Source organism: Muntiacus reevesi, chromosome 22, assembly GCF_963930625.1.
Source record: "Muntiacus reevesi chromosome 22, mMunRee1.1, whole genome shotgun sequence".
NCBI classification, from domain to species: domain Eukaryota; kingdom Metazoa; phylum Chordata; class Mammalia; order Artiodactyla; family Cervidae; genus Muntiacus; species Muntiacus reevesi.
In genome coordinates, this window is record NC_089270.1 from 348,852 (window position 1) to 356,595 (window position 7,744).

Below are 7,744 nucleotides of genomic sequence, written 5' to 3' on the forward strand. Positions count from 1 at the left end.
TAATCCAAACCAGCTGACTCCCAAGGACACAGAATTTCAGTACGTAGCTTTCCTATTTGTGAGAAAATGGAGAAAACAGGGAAAACATCTTGAAAAATTCACATCCAACCATTTCCGCAGATTTTAACTGCTTTCTGATGCAGCATATTAAATAAAATGGCAAACACACTTCTGTCACACCATCCCACAACCTTCTTAGAATACCTTACGAAATAATTAGCAGCTTCTAGTTGAAGCTTCCCCTGGAGAAGGGAATGGCAACCCACTCCAGTATTCTTGCCTGGAGTATCCCATGAACAGAGGAGCCTGGAGAGCTACAGTCCATGGGGCCACAAAGAGTCAGACACAACTGAGCAACAAATAATTTACTACTTAGACAAAACTTAAATCTAAACCTTTGCTTGGTACTTCTAAAATTCTGGACAGGCAGCTTCAGCACCTGACACTTATTATCTAGAACTCTGGAGATCAGGGAGTTGGCGTGGTGGGTTCTTGTGAGTGGGTGTCTGGCCTGCAGACACCATCTTCTGGCTGAGTTGGGATGCAGAGGGGGCACTAATCCTGTCGTGGTTCAGTCAGTTCAGTCACTCAGTCGTGTCCAACTCTTTGCGACCCCATGGACTGCAGCATGCCAGGCTTCCCTGTCCATCACCAGCTCCCAGGGTTTGCTCAAACGCATGTCCATCGAGTCAGTGATGCGATCCAACCATGTCATCCTCTGTCATTCCCTTCTCCTCCTGCCTTCAATCTTTCCCAGCATCAGGGTCTTTTCCAATGAGGTGGTTCTTCACATCAGGTGGCCAAAGTGTTGGAGTTTCAGCTTCAGCATCAGTCCTTCCAATGAATATTCAGGACTGATTTCCTTTAGGATGGACTGGTTGGATCTCCTTGCTATCCAAGGGACTCTCAAGAGTCTTCTCCAATGCCACAGTTCAAAAGCATCAATTCTTCTGCACTCAGCTTTCTTTATAGTCCAACTCTCACATACATACATAACTACTGGAAAAACCATAGCTTTGGCTAGATGGACCTTTGTCAGCAAAGTAATGTCTCTGCTTTTCAATATGCTGTCTAGGTTGGTCATAGTTTTTCTTCCAAGGAGTAAGTGTCTTTTAATTTCATCGCTGCAGTCACCATCTGCAGTGATTTTGGAGCCCCCAAAAATAAAGTCTGCCACTGTTTCCATTGTTTCCCCGTCAATTTGCCAAGAAGTGATGGGACTGGATGCCATGATCATAGTTTTCTGAATGTTGAGTTTTAAGCTAACTTTTTCACTCTCCTCTTTCACTTTAATCAAGAGGCTCTCTTGTTCTTCTTTGCTTTCTGCCATAAGGGTGGTGTCATCTGCATGTCTGAGGTTATTGATATTTCTCCCAGCAACCTTGATTCCAGTTTGTGCTTCATCCAGCCTGGCACTTCACATGATATACTCTGCATTTAAGTTAAATAAGCTGGGTGACAATATACAACCTTGATTTACTCCTTTCCCAATTTGGAACCAGTCTGTTGTTCCATGTCCAGTTCTAACTGTTGCTTCTTGACCTGCATGCACATTTCTCAGGAGGGAAGTCTGGTATTCCCTTTTGTCTTCAAGAATTTTCCACAGTTTGCTGTGATCCACACAGTCAAAGGCTTTGGCATAGTCAATAAAGCAGATGTTTTTCTGGAACTCTTGTGCTTTTTTGATGATCCAAGGGATGTTGGCAATTTGATCTCTGATTCCTCTGCCTTTTCAGAATCCAGCTTGAACATGTGGAAGTTCACGGTTCATGTACTGTTGAAACCTGGCTTGGAGAATTTTGAGCATTAATTTCCTAGCGTGTGAGATGAGTGCAATTGTACAGTAGTTTGAACATTCTTTGGTATTGCCTTTCTTTGGGATTGGAATGAAAACTGACCTTTTCCTCCAACTAATAAAAAAGAAAAGAAAAGAAAACTGACCTTTTCCAGTCCTGTGGCCACTGCTGAGTTTTCCAAATTTGCTGACATATTGAGTGCAGCACTTTCAGAGCATCATCTTTTAGGATTTGAAATCACTCAACTGGAATTCCATCACCTCCACTAGCTTTGTTCATAGTGATACTTCCTAAGGCCCACTTGACTTCACATTCCAGAATGTCTGGCTCTAGGTGAGTGATCACACTTTCGTGGTTATCTGGGTCATGAAGACTTTTTTTGTACAGTTCTGTGTATTCTTGCTACCTCTGCTTAATATCTTCTGCTTCTGTTAGATCCATACCATTTTTGTCCTTTATTAAGCCCATCTTTGTATGAAATGTTCGCTTGGTATCTCTAACTTTCTTGAAGAGATCTCTAGTCTTTCCCATTCTATTGTTTTCCTCTATTTCTGTGCAATGATCACTGAGGAAGGCTTTCTTATCTCTCTTTCATATTCTTTGGAACTCTGCATTCAAATGGGTGTATCTTTCCTTTTCTCCTTTGCCTTTCGCGTCTTTTCTTTGCTCAGGTATTTGTAGGGCCTCCTCGGACAACCTGTTGTGGGGCTCCACCCTAATTACCCCCAACCCTGACTATCCCCAAGGGCCCAGCCCCGAATACCATTCCATGGAGGCTAGAGCTTAATCAGTGGGAAAATCAGTGTTGTTGAAGCTACCTGGCTTCTGTGCTTTGTGTGGGAACCTAGGCGAGCGGCGGAATACAGAGAGCTGCCAGGTGTCTCACCAATTCTTTTTATAATTTTATTTATGCTGTTTTATTTTTGACTGCTCCGTACAGGCTTTCCCCAGTTGCAGTGCACAGGCCCCTCACTGCGGGGGCTTCTCTGGCTGCGGAGCGCGGCCGCCAGCTGCGCGGGCTGCAGTAGTTGTTGCGGCGCACCGGCTCAGTCGCCCCAGGGCATGTGGTTCCCAGAGCAGGGGTGGAGCCCCCGCCCCCTGCGCTGGCAGGCAGGGTCCCATCCATGCTCCGCCAGGAAGTCCTCTGCCGCCGCCTTGGCTTAAGGCCCACTGCAGGTCCTCCTGTAGCTGCTCAGGCTCGGGGGCGCGTGGGGGTCGTCTGCCGTCGTGCTCACCGCTCAGTCCCACACCAACAAGCTTGAGTGTTGGCCCCAGACTTTGGCTGTTACAGAAAATACTTCTGCAAACATCCCCATCCATGTGTTTGGACACACACGTACACATGCCCATGTGTCTGCTGAGGTAGAACATGCTGCATTCACTTCTAGAAGATAGTCCCAAACAGCCTTCCAAAAATTCACACAAAAATAAAGGTTCATGCTTCTAGCTGCGGTGCAGGAGCCTTGCCAAGCCCGGGCACCGGCAGCCTTTCTGGTAAGGTGCAGAGCGTCCACGTGGCTCTGCCTCTCGCCGTGTGGCATGGCAAGGGAGGCCTGCACCTCGCAGGACCTCCGTCCCATCCGCAGCACCTCCTGTGGGGCGCGCTTAGATGTCTCGCTCACCTTCTATTCAGTCCTTTTCTTATTGATGTGCAGGAGTTCTTTATATATTCTGGAGATAGCTCTCCTGTTGGTTACAGTCAGTCCTCAACATTCTCAAAGCCGTTCTCTATGTGGTCTCCAGGAATTCTGACTCACCTTTCCTGGGTCATAGCGTTCTCCCCGACACGAGCGCACTGTCGGTGGCTTGGCTGCACAGACCCCATGGGCAGCACCATCGCGCGGCCTGGATGGAGCCCACCCGGCACACGGGCTCCCCCGTGGGGCCCGTCCGGCCTCCTGCAAGCAGGTCACTGGGTGTGACAAGCTCTCAGCAGGGCCAGGAAAGCCGAACAGTCACCCCTAGAAGCACGAGCGTGGAAACGGGCACCGCGGGGGCAGGAAGCTGGCTCTTCCGGGGGGGGGGGGGGCGGGGGGGCATGTCCATCAGCGGTGCCCTCACGGGCCCCCCAGTGCCAACGGCGCGGACAAGCGCGGCCTCGCAAGCAGGTGGGCTCGCAGAGACAGGACCTGGGAATATGGGGAGGGGCCACGTCTGCACCCTCCCCTCACCTGGCTGGCCTTCCACCCGCTCGGAGGTGAGCGGCCTGTGTTTCCCTCTCAGCCAGTCGGTCAGCCTTTGCCTTCTGGGGAGGGCCTCTGCGTCCTGCTTGAGCACTGCCCACAGCGAGGCTGTCACTTGCCCAAGTCCCAGGAAGAGGGCAGTGCGGTGCGAGGCGCGTCACCACACGGCCGACGCGTGACCGGGTCAGTGCGGGGCTGGGCCTGCCCAGGTTCCGGGTAGCCTGAAGTCAGTGGGACCCTAACTCAAAAAAGGCAAAATCGTTTTGATAAAATTAGGAACATACTTATTCAGAATGAGAGGGAAAAATCATAACAAATCAAACATGTAAAAAACCAAGAAATGGCACAAAACATCACAAAATCTAGAAAAAGACAACTTTTACTCATAACTGCCTGCTACCCCACTGTGATTCTTCTCTCATCTACGGTTTAAAAGTGCTTTTGGCTGCGCTGGGCAGCTTACAGGATCTTGGTTGTCCAACCAGGGCTTGAGCCCTGGCCCTGGGCAGTGACAGCTCCGGGTCTTAACCACTGGACCACCAGGGCATTACGTCAGCTGCATTTTCTTATTGTCTCTCTTTATAACAGTATCATAGTCCAGGGAGAAAAGAGAGCGATAATTTAGTCCCTCTGGCGTAACTGATCAGAAAACAGTGATGGTGGCTTTTTGGGTTTATTTGCATATTTATTTTTGGTTGTGCTGGTGTTTGCCCTGTGCTCTGGCTTTCCTGGTTTTGAGGAGCAGGGGACACTCTCTAGCCACAGCTCGTGGCTTCTCACGGTGGGGGATCAGTTGTGGAGTAGGGCTCTAGCAGCTCCGGAGCTCTGGGTCAGGAGTCGCGGCCCACAGGCTTCAGTCACTCCGAGGCACGCATTATCTTCCAGACAAGGGCTCAAACCTGGATCCCTGCGTTGGCAGGTGGGTCCTTATCCACTGTACCACCAGGGGAGTCCTGTGGCTGCTATTTCACAAGAGTTTCTGCTTGACGAGTCATCGCTGGTTGTATCATATGAACTGTTAGGACTGCTGAAACACCTGGAGAGAACTTGGTCAACTTCTCTCATCTGTAAGCTGGGAAGCCTCAGGGCTGCGTCCTCTCCTTGGGTCATGACTAATCTAAATTACCGGGCCGATCTGACGGAGCTCCTTACGTCATGTCCTTGTCACTGGCCATCAGGGACCACGGTATCTTGTAGCTGTCAGTATTTCCTGTTAAGTCAGGGGATGTTTAATCCTCTCCCAAAGCTGGTGTGATTCACGCCTTCCTGCTGGGCAGCTGTGATAGGAGTTCCTGGAAGCTGTTTTCTGCTCCAGGATGTCTGGCTGTGACTTCCCAAGCAAGTGGCTTCCCCACTGACTCCCAACTGATGTTCCCACAACCAACTTCCCCTTGGTCAGACCCCTGAGTGACCCCCAGGATCACCCCAGCCAGAGGGAAGTATGACGGGGCGCCCGAGGGAGTGTGGGAACAACCGTGGTCACGTTGTCTTCATTTAGCAAGTTTTTTAAAAAATATTTTTTTTTATTGAAGGATAATTGCTTTACAGAATTTTGTTGCTTTCTGTCAAGCTCAACATGAATGAGCCATGGGGATACATATGTCCCCTCCCTTTTGAGCCTCCCTCCCATCTCCCTCCCCATCCCACCCCTCGGGTTGATACAGAGCCCCTGTTTGAGTTTCCTGAGCCATACAGCAAATTCCCATTGGCTGTCTACTTTACATGTGGCGTTTAGCGAGTTTTGCAAAGCCTCGTGGGCATGTGGCCAAGGCCCCGTGTGAACCAGGCCACCGCGTGGACCCTCCCTGGGAGTCTCTGTCCCTCTTTGCCCACTGCCACGCAGTCCCACCGCGCCGGTGCCACGGTCCAGTCCCGGCCAGCAGGAGCCCCTGTGCGTGTTAAGGCTGTGGGCAGGCCCGCGTTCCCGCCCAGTGACTGAGCCCTGTTCTCGGCATTCTGGGGCCCCTGGCCCCTTCCTTCATCGTCAAGAGCCTCAGCACGACATCTCTGTTCAAAGCTTTGTGCCCAGGGTTTGTTTTAATCACATGTGGTAAAGTGATGGGGACACTGCCTGTGGATGAAGAATTTATTATTCACGTTGCTTGAGAGAAGGGGCGGCACGTCCAGAGTAGAGGTTTGGGTCAGGAGGCAGAAGCGAAGAAAGCGTGGCCCAGAACCTTCGTGGGGTTGGCAGGAAGGAGTGGTGTGCAGCACAGGACCATGGAGGAAATTCAGGACTGGGCGGCTTGAATGATCCGGGCAGGCCTGAGCACCGGGGCAGCCCCTGGTTGTCCAGTGCCAGCCTGGGAGTGATGGGGGGCATATTGAGGCACCGAGTGCACGCAGGTGAAGGGGCCGACTAGGGTTAGGGCTCTGGACCCACCCGTCTGAGGAGGGGCGCAGTCCTGGGGGGGGCAGCCTCTCCAGGACCAAGGCCCCAAAGGCTGGAGCACCGAGAACACAGTGAAAGTGAAAGTTGCTCCACTGTGCAGGACTCTTTGCAATCCATGGGGACTCCCCAGGCCAGAATACTGGAGTGGGGCGCCGTTCCCTCCTCCAGGAAAGAAGAACACAGGAAATAAGCAAAAATCGTTAGTGCAGTCAGAGATGGATGGGGGCAGATAAAAGCAAACTGTTCTTAGTTGCTTAGAGATACAGGTCAGGACTCATTTAAGAGAGAAAACAGACTTTTGTTTAAGAGAAAGAAGAGCGGGAAAGAATGCTGGTGCTGCTGGCAGGAACCCTGGCCCACTGATCAGCCAGAGACAGTGACGAGAATCCTAACAGAAAAATGAACAAATGAAGAAGGAGAAAAGACCAAAAGGCAAAAACCAACCTAAGGGCATTGAGGGGAGAATGAAGCCTAATTCAGCCTGTTCTTTTCCCAGGAAAATTTCAGGTGGACGAAAACCATGCCATGCCGCAGTGGTCCCGCTGCTGGGCCCACCCAGAACTCTATAGCCTCTGCACCACGGCCTCAGCTGCCAGCAACTAGAACAATTTCCTCTCCCGCTGCTGGCGCCACCCCCAGGGACAGCCCCGCCGCTCCAGGCTGCCCAGGGCAGGCCTGGCCCCGAGCCCACGACTGGAGTCTCAGTGAGGGCGTCCCTGGACTGTGCAAAGGGTGCTAGCGGCCACACCCCGCCTCCCGCCCTGTGACCCCGCTGCCCCTGGCCCTCAGCCCTGGTGACCGAAAGACCCCGAGCTCAGCCCACCAGCGGCAGGGCCCCGAGTGGCCCATTCCCGCATGACAGGAGTGAGGGACTTTAGGATCTCTGGTCTCACATGAATACACTGAAATCCCACGTGTCTCCAGGTGCACGAAGGCCATGCATGGGGTCAGGGAGAGCTGGTTCTTTCAGGCTGACACACACACACCCGGGTCACTCTCACAGCCCGGCCCCAAGGGCGCCCAGAGGGCTGAACTGAGACGCAGACGGGCCTCCTCGGGCAGCCTCCTCCAAACTCCCGTCCAGCAAGTGGGCCTCCAGACGGGACTCTGTCCCGTTCCAGGCCTTAATCTCCCGTCATTCAAGTGCCTTGGCCAACTCACCCCACGCCAGCTTCTAAAGCTTTCCACTGCCCTTTCCTCTGTTAAAGGGGACACGTCCTGCCGCTGGGCACTCGCGACGCCCTGAGCGTGGGATCCTTTAATAATGCTCCTCCCCTTGCGCCCTTCCCGCGTGGGCCTGCCTCTTTTTTCCGGGATCTGTGTCCTTTGGTCTAACCGCGCCTGATTAAAACAAGTCCCCAGGACGGAGTTTA